This window comes from Rhinopithecus bieti, unplaced genomic scaffold, assembly GCF_001698545.2.
Source record: "Rhinopithecus bieti isolate Rb0 unplaced genomic scaffold, ASM169854v2 scaffold_83857, whole genome shotgun sequence".
Taxonomy (NCBI): domain Eukaryota; kingdom Metazoa; phylum Chordata; class Mammalia; order Primates; family Cercopithecidae; genus Rhinopithecus; species Rhinopithecus bieti.
This window is the reverse complement of record NW_016830607.1, coordinates 19,895-33,646: the sequence shown is the minus strand read 5'-3', so window position 1 is coordinate 33,646 and position 13,752 is coordinate 19,895. Positions and strand designations below refer to the sequence as shown.

General features: G+C 40.0%; 1 pseudogene; it reads left to right on the top strand.

The window, feature by feature from the left end:
* Window positions 1-4,165: 4,165 nt before the first annotated feature.
* Window positions 4,166-13,752, top strand: part of LOC108524492 (zinc finger FYVE domain-containing protein 9-like) — a 21,934-nt pseudogene continuing 12,347 nt past the window's right edge.

Here is a 13,752-nt window from a genome sequence, read left to right as displayed (position 1 = left end):
CTTTTTCCTAATTCCTGACATCGAACCCAAAATCCCACTTATTTTACATCTGCTGAAATATTCATCCAATTTGTATATTTTTAAAAGATTTTCTTCTCATCAATAACTATGTTACTTGACCCAGAATATCATTTCTAACTAGAGAGTGGCTTGTTCTTTAAGGTTGTGTATTGCTAATAGGAATGCTAGTTAATAAATTGGACTTTAGAAAAGCTCTGGTTTACTTTTTGAGGGCTATCTTTTGCCCTCACATTGATCATGAGTAGTACTAGCCACACAATAGACCCTCCATAAATATTTCTTAATAAATTCACTGGTTAAACCTTGACTAAGGAGGGTGAATCCAGCTGATTGGAACAAAATTAATCCTAGATGCTTTAGCACAGAAGTTATATGATTGACCCTTATTCTACAAACACCTCTTAATTGAAAGATATCCCCAAACACTGTTTTGAGCCTCCAGGGTTCTCTATCTCTGTGTCATAACCAAAGAACTAGCAATTAATGTCCATACCTTGAAAATATCCTTCATGGTTATTTTTTAAACTACACGCTTTGGATTTCATTCATCAAGTCCTGACATTTTTACCTCCAAAATGTAGTAAATCTGTATACTTTTTTTTTTGTTTGTTTTTACCACCTCCACTGCCACAACCCTCATCTAAGCTATCATTATGTCTCACCTGGCCAACTCAATAAGCTTATTAATTGGTCCTCTTTCCACCATTATCTCCCTTTACCTGTACTTTAAACTGCAGCAAGAATGGTCTTTGAGAAAGTAGGTGAGATCATATTTCCCACCTAATTCTATCCTTATCTATACCCCTAGATACTGTAAAGTTTTTTCAGTTATTTTCTAATACTTCCACAGTGAAGACTGCCTCCATTACCATGCCAGTTTCCTTTGCTCCCACTTTCATCCTTGCTCACCAGTTGCCAGCAATACTGACCTCCTTTCAGCTCCAAGAACAAGCCAAACTCTATCCCATATTTGGACATTTGTCCACTCTGTTCTTTCTTGATGGTCCTTTTGGGAAACCCAAGGATGCTTCATGAAGTCAGCATTTGAGCTGGGACTTGACAGATAGGTAAGATTACCGCAGAGAGGGATGATTCATTTTAAGATTACTACATGTAAATAATTTCCTAACTGCTCTGGGGAAGTGTTAAAATCTTATTTATTTATTTATTTATTTATTTAGAGATGGAGTCTTGCCCTGCCACTCAGGCTAGAGTGCTATGGTGCGATCTCAGCTCACTACAACCTCCACCTCCCGGGTTCAAGCAATTCTCCTGCCTCAGACTCCTGAGTAACGGGGATTACAGGTGCATGCCACCGTGCCTGGCTAATTTTTGTATTTTTAGTAGAGATGGGGTTTCACCGTGTTGGCCAGTCAGTCTAGTCTTGAACTCCTGACCTCAAGTGATCCACCCACCCCCGCCTCCTAAATTACGGGGATTGCAGGCATGAGCCACTGCACCCAGTCATCAAATCATTAATTTGTAACTGGAAGCAGTTCATATTACTATTCACTCTGATTGATCATTTCAAGGTGTCTCATCCTCTTAATAAATGCTCTTTCCTGAATATTGAACCTTATCTGCTCTACCAGTACTTTGTTCCTACTGTCACAGTTGAACATGTAATCAGGCCCAAGTTATTAATATAAATCATTAAAATTTATAGTTAATAATTGCAAATTTATTTCTTTTCAGAAGCTTCATAATAGCATCCAGCCAATTAAACAATGAACCCAATATAGTATAAAATATTCCCTACCTATAGAAGTGATCACATGCTAATAGTTATTAACCTGGGAAGTTATTCCGCTGAGTAAACTGGCATTCTTGGAGAAACATTTCTTCATTAAGATGACCAGGGATGTGTTTAACGTACTGAAATAGTAATTTACAGAGTGGTACCTTATTGGCTTCAGAAATTTGAAACAACTCCCAGAGTGCCTGACACACTCATTTTGTTTTAATCACCTCATATACAAGCAAAACAATCCAGAGCCAAACGTTTGATCGGATTATAGAAGTTTTGCACAACATATTTGACATCCAATTAGTTTTTTTCATAGGTTAATGATAAAATTGGTTTGTATTGTTTGAGGTCACACCAATTAAGAGAAAACAGGTAAGGCGTGTGAGTGTGTATGTGTTGGGGCGGGAGTGGGTGGAAGGTTGGGGGAACAAGCAGAAAGCCAGTTTAGAGTTTCAAACCCTTTGTAGATAATCCATTGTTTGCATAATCCACATTTAGAACTGACTATAATAAGTAAAACCCTAATTTAATGCAGTGGGTTAGGACTGAGATCATTCATAAGAAAGGGATTTTTGTAGAAAGGAAAGGGCTGCCTTAATGTGCATACATATTGTAAGAGGTGGGTAAAAATTTGAAGACTGGGCCCGGTGTCTCAGGCCTGTAATGCCAGCACTGTGGGAGGCTGAGGTGGACGGATCACGAGGTCAAGAGATCGAGATCATCCTGGCCAACATGGTGAAACCCCGTCTCTACTAAAAACACAAAAATTAGCTGGGCATTGGGGCAGGTGCCTGTTGTCCCAGCTACTCGGGAGGCTGAGGCAGGAGAATCGCTTGAACCTGGGAGGCAGAGGTTGCAGTGAGCCGAGATGGCGCCACTGCATTCCAGCGTGGGCGACAGAGTGAGACTCCATCTCAAAAAAAAAAAAAAAAATAAGGGTAGTTAAATTTCCATCAGAAAGTCAACTGAGACCCCTCAGAACTGCCCAGTTCCATGTCACCCACCTACCATCACCACCACCACTAGGACTATCACCTGTTCTGATTCAGGGCAGAGGAAGGCAAGAGGGAGAGAGAGAGAGAGAGATCAAGAAGGTGATAAGGTGATATAATAAGTAGGTTTCTTGGTGCCAAAGACACAATTGGGTTGATGAATGTGAGTCTTCTTTAGGGCCAGCCGAAGAAGGACAGAAGCTGAAGGACAGGACAGGAAGGCAATGCTTTCACAATCCTAGTGGGAGCAGGAGCATGTCTCTTATACTCCTCCAGCCACACTGTAGTGTGTTTACTAGAATTACAGTTGCCTAGCAAATGAAGTAGTAGGTTATGTACCCATAATCCTGCCCACTCACTGCTTAACAACCCTCCTTGTCAAGTTTATCACAGAGAACCAGAAATTTAACCAAAAGGCTCTGAGAAACCCAGGAAGAGATACAAATCTCCGCAATTAATGCTTAGCCATTTCTTTCATAGGTTCTCAATAGCTGGTTTCATTTTCTTTTGAATACCTGAATTCATCGATGGATTGATAGGTTCGTTCATTCATTCATTCTTTTATTCCACATGCACAAGTGCACGTGTACACACACACATATACATACAGTCACACATTGCTTAATGATGGAGATACATTCTGAGAAATGTGTCATTAGGCAATTTTGTCATTCTGTGAACAACGTAGAGTGCACTTACACAAACCTAGATTGTATAGCCCTACTACACACCTAGGCTATATGGTACAGCCTGTTGCTCCTAGGCTACAAACCTGTACAACATGCTACTGTACTAAATACTGTAGGCAACTGTAATACAGTGCTAAGTATTTGTGTATCTAAATATATCTAAACATAGAAAATGTATGGTAAAAATATGTTATATCTTATATCTTATGACTGTATGTATGTGTGTATATGTGCACGTGTGTGTATATATATGTGTGTATATATACACACATGTTTATATATACATGTGTGTATATACATATGTGTATATATGTATATGTAGTATACTATATACCACACACACACACACACACACACACACACACACACACAGAGCCATCCAGATCAGCCCAGTCAACCCTAGCAATCAATGAGGTGACAGATGTTGCAGCCAGATCACCCTCATATCCTCAATGAAAAAAGGAAGAAAGAAACAGTAATGTCTTTGGGGCTCTACCCAAGCCACTGCAATCAGCATAACAGGTCTTGTTGCCTGCTCAGCCCTGTGGAGCCTGTCCTGGGGTGTCAGCAGAGGGGCTGCACTGGGACCTTTTGGAAATGTTTTTCTCTTTAGTCCCAAATTACTTGGAAGCTTTTTGGCTTGTTTAGACTCTTTATAAAAAATAAAAGGTGATCTCCATGACAAAATGGTGCATGTGTTTTTGAAAACGTTGCAGCAAACCGTCAAGATGATTTAGCAGATTCAGAAGAGCCTGATACATTCTTCATAGCAAGTATCAAGGGAGAGGTACCTTTGAGTTTTCAGCCTTATGTTACAGATGCTCTGAATGGTGAGCTTCCAAAGAAACTTTTGGAGTATCTAATATTTCTGAGAAAAGCATTCTGGTTCCCATTTTACAGCAACACAGAGGCAGCCTTAGCAACTAATGGATTTTACATCTGGAAAAGGAGAAAAGAACAAAATATTTGGCCAATGACTAAAATATTTCCACATCATCTAGCCTTCAAAAGATCACCTATGAGACACTTCAGTTTTAGAACTGTAGAAGTTAAATAAAGTAAGTAATTAACTCAAACTCTACTACTTTGGGAATTCTTTTCAATATTCTGCCTAGCATAGATTACGCCAGGGAAAATGTGGAGTTGAATCAGGTGGCTCACATAGGCTTGCCACTGGATCTGCTTTTTGAAAGAGAGAGGGGGAATTAATTTAATTTTAGAAAGGTCTCCCAGGGCTCCAGAAACGGTGGAGTAGAATGGTCTAGCACTTTTGTTCTTTTCTAAAGGATTTTAATGTATTTTCTCTTCTGAGATCCAAAGGGCCCTGAAATGCCCTCTGAAGCCCTTCGTGATCACCCTTTAAATCTTTGTGCTGCTTTTTTCTTCTAGGATCCCAGAGAATGAAGACCACAACAGAGTAAGCATGGAACATGATGATTTATATTGATGACTCTCTCTCTCTCTCTCTCTCTCTATATATATGTGTGTGTGTGTGTGTGTGTGTGTGTGTGTGTGTGTGTGTGTGTGTTAAGGAGCAAAACTGTATTGAAATAATTTATGTACAATTTTCTAACCACTAGGATTCGGCTGCACTATCAATCCTCATTCAGTGTGACCGTTCCTTTTCAGGGTATTATTCATTTTCCCTTCAACAATTATTTTGCTATCAAGTAGGAGGGTCCCAGATGGATTACCATCTGGGGACCAGCCCAAGGAGCAGAAAGATAGTCAGGGGAAGACATTTTTGACATTAACAATGTACCTGTGGGGGCTCTTAACCTGTGACTTGAGCCTGAATGAGATCTGATGAACAAGATACACCTCGTGAATGATTTTGAAACAGATTTATGAACTGGTTGAAGTCAACTTGACAATTTATTACATTTGTTCTCATCTTCTGTTTTCCTTTCATTTGTCTTTCTCCTTTATTCTCATAGTTGCTGTAGGAAGCTTACAACCCCTTAATAATAATTATGAATGCTTGCTAAGTGCCAGGCATCATCTTAAGTGTTTTAGACGCACTGTATTATTTAATTTTCTAAAAACTCAATGATGTTGGTTCTATTTTTGTTTCCATTTAGCAGATGAGAAAACTGAGGTTTGGTGAACTTAAGCATTTTACTATATTAGTTATCTTTGCTTGCGTTACAAACAAATAATCCCAATATCTCTGGGCTTAAACTAGACTCTGGCAATTTTTTAAAAAAAGGGCCCAGATAGTAAATATTTTAATCTTTGTAGGCCATACAGTCTGTGTCACAACTACTCAACTCTCCCATTGTGGCACAAAAGTGGCCATATATACTGCGTAAACAGATAAACATGACTGTGTTCCAAAGAACTTGATTGATAAACACGTAAATGTGAATTTCATGGAACTTTCATGTGCCATGAAATATCATTCTTCTTTTGATGTGTTTTCAACCTTTTTAAAATGTAAAGGGCATTTTTAGCTCACAGGCTGTACAAAAACAGTTGTGGGCCATATTTATCCTCATTGGCTGTAGTTTGTGGACCCTTAAGTTAAACTCCCATTTATTTCTTGTTTACATTACGTGAAGGCTGCAGTTCAGGTGTAGATCTGCTGGGCTCTTATTCAGTTTGGCTGTGCTTGGCCCCACAACTCTTCTCATTCTGGAATCCAGGCTGAAAGCGTAGCCACTATGTGAGGCATGCTATTTTCATAGGACAGGAATAAAAGGGGCAGAGTCAAATTATGCAAGCTCATTGTCTTAGTCTATTCAAGTTGCTCTAACAAAACTACCATAGACTGGGTGTTTATAAACAACAGAAATTTATTTTTCACAGTTCTGGAGGCTGGGAAGTTCAAGATCAAGGCTCTGGAAGATTCATTGTCCGGCAAGGGACTGTTTTTGGTTCATAGACAGTACCTTCTTGCTGTGTCCTCACATGTTGAAAAGGGTGAATGAGCTCCCTTGGGGCCTCTTTTATTAAGGCATCTCATTCATGATGCCTTAAGGCTGTGCCCTCATGACTTAATCACCTCCCAAGGCTCCACATCTTAGTACCATCACCTTCAGTGTTAGAATTTCAACATATGAATTTTTGGGGGACACATTCTAACCATGGCACCCATTTAAAGCTTTCCCTTGCTTATATGTAGCATATGTGATGTCCACTCATATTCCTTTTTCCATAGCAGGTTATATGGCCAAGTCCAAAGTCAATGGGACAGGAAGGGAAGACATGTTCAGGGAAGCAGTGTATCATTGAAAACTAGTAAGCTAGTAAACCAATTTGCCACTTGATTTAAGATTGCATGATGGGTCTTGAGGTCCAGGGTTTTGTGCTCTGAAGTCTGTGCTCTTAAGCACTTTGCTATGCTGGCTCCACTTTGTTAGGCCTTTGCTTCCCCCACACTCTCTTAACAGTGCTCTTTATTACCTGTTCAGCTTCTATCTGTTTTAGCTTTCCCATCTCCTTTCCTTCTGAGTTGGTCTGAATCTTTACTATGCTGTATGGATTTCTGGGTACTTTCTGTTGTCCTCCAGACCAAGACAGCAGGACTCACTGCATCCCTCAGACCACGAACGCAGCCATCCAGGCTGCCTGGCCACACAGGTCACTGTTGTCTCTCTCACTCTCTGCATGAATGATGGAAAGGGCTGTGCATTTCCCTCAGGAAGCCTGCTTGTTTCACTGAAAAAAGACCAATTTCCTGGTAGAGGACACCAGGAATAAACCCCAATTGCTCCCCTGACCTCTGGCCACCACTCCCCTTCTAGGAAACAATAGCTAACATTTGTATGAGGCTTTATAGTTTACAAAGCCCCTTCCCTGTATCATTCCACTTGATCCTCATAACCATATTGAGAGGCAGACAAGATTATTACCATTCTACAGATCAAGAAACTGAGTCTGAGAGAAAGTCCAAAGTTTTCTTGAAGATCATGGAGTTATTTATTTAATTATTTAGTTAGTTAGTAGTGGAGCTGGAACTCAAACCCAGGGCTCTTTCCCCTTACCCAGAAACACACCCTGTCTTTGATGTTTCTTAGTTTCCTCCCTTTGAAGCATTCCTACTACTGCTATGAGGCAGGATTAGAGTCCTTCCTCCCCTGGGATTGCAAGAACCTTAAAAGGACTGGCAGAAGTGAGATTTAACTCTTTACTGCTCTTTGTGTGAAAATTACATCAGTCATTACTCAAAGGTCACAGTCACTTGAAGGTGGAAAATTTTGATTGCTAGTATGCTGTGATCCTAAACTCCCTACTTCTTGAACCATTTCATTTTTCAGGATCTGGTTTAATGATACGTCCTATGTGAAGCACTTTCCCATCTCCCCCAAATAGAGGAAGGAGTCATCTTCTCTTCTGTGCCCCCACAGTCCCTGAGCTCCCTTCTCCCATAGACTATCACTCTGTATTGTAATTGTTTATTTGCTAGTACATATCTCCCACTAGGCCCTGAGCTCCCTGTGAGCACAGACTATATCAGCCTCACCTTTGTACCCCCTATCATAGCAGTTATCCCTCTGTCTTGCACTTTATCTGGTTGTTTGCCTATCTGCTCTACTGAACTTCATGAGTTCATGCTCATGCCACCTCTTTACTGCTGTACCTACATACTGGGCCAACCATGGTGCCTGGTATGTGGTAGATGCTTAGTAAATGGCCACTGAACTTTAGGATTTGGTTGCTTTCCGACTGGATCCATTCTTCTGAGATAGGGGCCAGTGGAAATTTTCTCTTGTGCTTGTAATCAGACACAGTGGAAACCACCTTCTCCTGCTCCAGTATTTTTAGAAGGTAATCAACTAAGCAAATTCAATGGACAGTTGGAAAGGTGGCACCATTGTTAAACCTGGCTAGTCTCAATCCAAAGGATATGATTAGAGATTGGAGGGGTGGAAGGTATTGACTTCAGTTTCAGGGGTCCCAACCAAGCATGTTTCTTCTCCCACACTGCACAGTCCTGTGAGGCCAGCAAGTGAAGCAGTTAGTAAAAGCTGAGAGGAGAGTGGAGAGAAAGAAGAACACCGTTTTAATTCCTTTTTTTCCTTACTCGCATGCCAAACATCTGAGCAATATACTATTTAAAACCTTGAAAATTCACAACATAGCATTGGAAAGGTGAAAGAGGAAAGACCCTTTTATCAGCTCACTTCTCAATGATGTTCTCACCCCACAAGCATTTGAGTCCTGAAGCAAAACTCAGCATGATGTGAAAAGTTCCAATCACTCTTATTTGCAATTTTCTGGACAACGGAAAACTATTTGCTTGTCTGCGAAAGTCTGTTTTTTTCCTATCTAGACATGAACTCCACTTAAAATTATTAGGAAACTCTTTTAGCCTGCTGAGTGTAATCTATTCAAGCTCATGTTTTTCAGAACTTACTAGAAGCTTTGTGTCTTCTAGTAGACCCTTAATATAATTCAATATGTGACGAAAAAGTCATGTTGTTCAGGTATGACTAAAGTTAAGAGAGAGCAGCTTTTATCCAATATGGTCAAAAATGCATCTTACAGATGGAAGCTATGACGAAATGCCACTTTAAATAAGCAGCCTCTATATTGTGCAGAAACACCCACATCTACTCCCTCAAATCTCAATGCACTCCACTCACTCTGTATTTTGTCATCATGGGCAGACAGAAAAATTCAAACCAAGATGCATGATTTAGCAGATGTTTTGCAAAAGGTTCCATTCTTCTGGTCATCAGCACATATGGAGTTGTCAGGAGCCCTGTAAAGATTTTACAAGCCTTATAAGTCATAGTTTATTGAGCCTGGGATGGAATTTAATATATCATAATGGTTATGGAAGTTCCCTCCTTTTTGTCTGATATAGTCTATAGCTTTATTTACCTTGAAACCAAAAATGCTGGATATAAAAATGAACAGGCAAAGCTCCCCATTGGTGCCCGTGTCATCGCCTTCTAGGTGTTGCTCCTTGTTTACTGCATGATGGCAGTGCTCTCACTTTCTTCATCAGGACTGCTATCAGCAAGCTGAATCAGCATTTTGGCCAGCTTTTGGTTCATTTTATTTTCCTTTAGAGGAAATGTTTCCCAAAGTTTGTTAATGATCCTAAAGTCTTATAAAATTACCCAGCAATATCATTTTACCACAACTTCATGCAGTATGAAGTTCTAGTCATGCCAAAAAGAGTTCAGATGCTCCAAGATCTTATAGCATTTATCAAAACTGGCCTAAAAAGCAACATACAAAGCTTTATGCAAAATCAAACATGCCAGGCAACTAGGATGCCTGGCCAACTTAGTACACATATATGTTGGACTTGCTTTGCCGAATTTGAAGTGTACGTGAACAGATTCATTTGCAACACTGGGAAGAAAATAGAATAGAAATTGCAGCTGCCATTTGTGGAGCACATGTCTCTAAATAACTATGGAGATAGATGTCCTTGTTTTTAAGTCCTAATTTTACGGATGAGGAACGTTAGGCTTAGAGAGGTGAAGTACCAGGCCTAAGATGACACAAGTCTTTGACAGACTAGGACTTGTGTTTCTTGGCTTTTTAGTATGCCACAACTTTACACTTTAGCTATAGGAGGGATGGTCTGGCATAACTTTGGGAACAGTGAGACATTGAAGCCAGACGGACATGGGCTTAAACCCCCTCAGGCAGAAATGTTTTCCATGTCATTTCTTCCACTAGCAATATCCATCTTTCACTTAAAGCTTTTCCTGACCCTTCATTTTCTCTTTTGCCTTCTATAACTACATGTGTTTCTGCCCTTCTTTGAATCCCTGAAATTATAATTACATTGTTTGCAATACTTTTGATCACAGATTACTGTACTTGAACTATAATAATTTGTTCATTCTTTGATTCTCTCTATAGCTATTATTGAGTTTCTTATATGCAAGACCATGTGCTCAATATTCTGAGGATTCACAGATAAATACATTTAGGTAGAGCCTACAAGGAGCTTATCTGCTAGTACAGGAGATAAAACATGTCATAAGAACATTAAGTGGTGCTCTTTATTGAATAACTACTATGTGCCTGGTCCCGTGTGAGGCACTTTACAAAAGTACCTTTCCAATTGACTCCTTTCAACAATCCTGTAAGATAGATATTATAAATCTCATTTTCAGGGTGAGGAAGCTGAGGTCAAAGGAGGTTAAATGACTTATTCAAGGTCACCCAGCTGCTCAAGTAGAGAAACTGGAATTTAAGGCCAAGTGTGGTTGGCAAGCTCACTGCTTGCTACTTCTCTACACTGCCTCTCTATAAAATAGCAGATAGAAAATAAGTGAAAGTGCCAGAAAAGAGGTACAACAAATGTGCTAAGGGAGTTCAGAGGAGGAATGAAGCTCTTATACTGGTCTTTTTTGTTCTGTTCCTCTTCTCTTCTCCCTCCGTCCTCTAAACACAGGAACCAGGGACTTGAACATGGAAACTGTCTTTTTTTCACCTCTGTATCCTCAGTGACTGGCCCAGTGTTGTGAGCACATAGCAGGTGTTCAGAGATGTGGGTAGAGATGAATATAGTGACTGTTTGCAGGAAGGCAGGACAATTGGGACTTGTACCACATCATGTTCCATTCACTCCCTAACTGCAAATTTGCTGGAGAGCTCTACTTGGGCTCCTTCCCTTGTGTGGCCTTAGGTAGGGATACAGTCACAAAGGCAAAGAGGAGATTGAATACACAACATTTCATTGTAGGTTTTGCTATTTTTTCATTAGCTACATTTCTATAATTTGGGAGGGAGATCATAGAAATCTTTATGTATCAATAAAGGTGCTTGAGTAAGACTTTAGAGAAGTCATTTCCTTTTATATTTCTTTTGTGTGATAAATATTGGGCATTCTGTAGTGATTTTGACTTTTTTTTTTTTTTTTTTGGATGAAGTCTCACTCTGTTGCCCAGACTGGAGTGCAATGGCACGATCTCGGCTCGCTGCAACCTCCACCTGCTGGGTTCAAGCAATCCTCGTGCCTCAGCCTCCTAAGCAACTGGGATTACAGGCACATGCCACCATGCCCAGCTAATTTTTGTAATTTTAGTAGAGAGGGGGTTTCACCATGTTGCCCAGGCTGGTCTCGAACTCATATCCTCAGGTGATCTGCCTGACTCGGCCTCCCAAAGTGCTGGGATTACAGACATGAGCCACTGCGCCCAGCCGATTTTGACTTTTGAATGCAGTTATGAGGCAATGCAATGTAGTAGGGGTAGTACACCCCTGTGGTTAAACATGTAGGCTTCAGAATCAGGTTGATTTGGGTTTGAATTTTAGCTTTGCCACTTAGCAACTTTGGGACCTTGGGTAAGTCACTTTACTTCCTTGAACCTCAAGTTATTTTATCTTTAAAATGGGGTTAATGATAAGAAAAAAGTGTGCAAATTACACATGTGATAAGGGGTTAATATCAAAAATATATAGGAAACTCAAAGAACTCAATAGCGAGAAACCAAATAATCCAATTAAAAAGTGGACAAGCCGGGTGCGGTGGCTCAAGCCTGTAATCCCAGCACTTTGGGAGGCCGAGACGGGTGGATCACGAGGTCAGGAGATCGAGACCATCCTGGCTAACACGGTGAAACCCCGTCTCTATTAAAAAATACAAAAAAAACAAGCCGGGCGAGGTGGCGGGCGCCTACAGTCCCAGCTACTCCGGAGGCTGAGGCAGGAGAATGGCGTAAACCCGGGAGGTGGAGCTTGCAGTGAGCTGAGATCCGGCCACTGCACTCCAGCCCAGGCGACAGAGCGAGACTCTGTCTCAAAAAAAAAATAAAATAAAATAAAAAAATAAAAAAATAAAAAAATAAAAGTGGACAAAACATTTGAATAGGCATTTATCAAAAGGAGACATAGACTACCTAAGAGCTATATGAAAAAGTGCTCAACATCACTAATCATCAGGCAAATGCAAATTAAAACCACAGTGAGATATCACCTCACACCTGTTAGAAGAGCATCTATCAAAAAGACAAAAGAAGTTAGGTGCAGTGGCTCATGCCTGCAATCCCAGCACGTCAGGAGGTCAAGGCCGGCAGATCCCCTGAGGTAAGGAGTTCAAGACCAGCCTGGTCAACATGGCAAAACGCTGTCTCTACTAAAAATACAAAAATTATCTGGGCGTGGTGGCACGTGCCTGGAATTTCAGGTACTTGGGAGGCTGAGGCAGGAGAATCACTTGAACCTGGGACATGGAGGTTGCAGTGAGCCAAGATCGCACCACTGCACTCCAGCCTGGGCAACAGTGTGAGACTCTAGCTCAAGAAAAAAAAAAAAAAAAAAAAAAAAAGACAAAAAGTAACAAGTGTTTGCAAGGATGTGGAGAAAAGGGAACCCTTGTACACTGTTGGTAGAAATGCAAATTAGCACAGCTATTATGGAAAACAGTATGGAGGATTCTCAAAAAATTAAAAATGGAACTACAATATGATCCAGCAATTTCATTTCTTGATATATATCCAAAGGAAATGAAATCAGCATGTCAAAGAGTTATCTGCACTTTCGTGTTTGTTGCAGCACCATTCACAATAGCCAAGATATGGAATCAACCTAAGTGTCCATATATATGTGTGTGTGTTGCGTTTTCTTTATATGTTATATACATGCACACACATATACACACACAATGGAATACTGTGCTTTATATGCTACACACACATACACACACACACACACAAGGGAATACTATTCAGCCTTGGAAAATAAGAAAATCCTGTCCTTTTTGAGTACATGGATGAACCCGAAGAACATTATACTAAGTGAAAAACGCTAGGTACAGAAAGACAAATACTGCATGATCTCAATTATATGTGAAATCTAAAAACTTCACACTCATAGAAGTAGAAAATAGAATGATGGTTACCACAGGCTGGGGTCTGGGTATGAGAGAGGGAATGGGGAGATGCCGGTCAAAAGGTACACAATTTCGGCTAGGAGAAATAAGTGCCAGAGATCTAATATACAGCATGGTGACTATACTTAATAATACTTTATTGTCTACTTCAAATTTGCTAAGAGAGTAAATCTTAAATGTTCTTGTCACCAAAAAAATGTTAAGTATATGATATGATGAATATGTTAATTAGCTTGATTTAATCATCCCACAATGCATATGTATATCAAAATATCCCATTATACTCCATAAATATATATAATTTTATTTGTCGTTTTAAAAAAGTAAAATATAAAAACAAAAGAATGGAGATGATGATAGTTCTTGTGAAGATTGATTGGAGTGATGCATGTAAAATGACTAACACATATGAAACTCTCAATGAGTATTAAGGGTTATAATGACAGACCATTTATTGAAACCAATTTTGACTTATTTTTACTATTTTCTGATAGTATT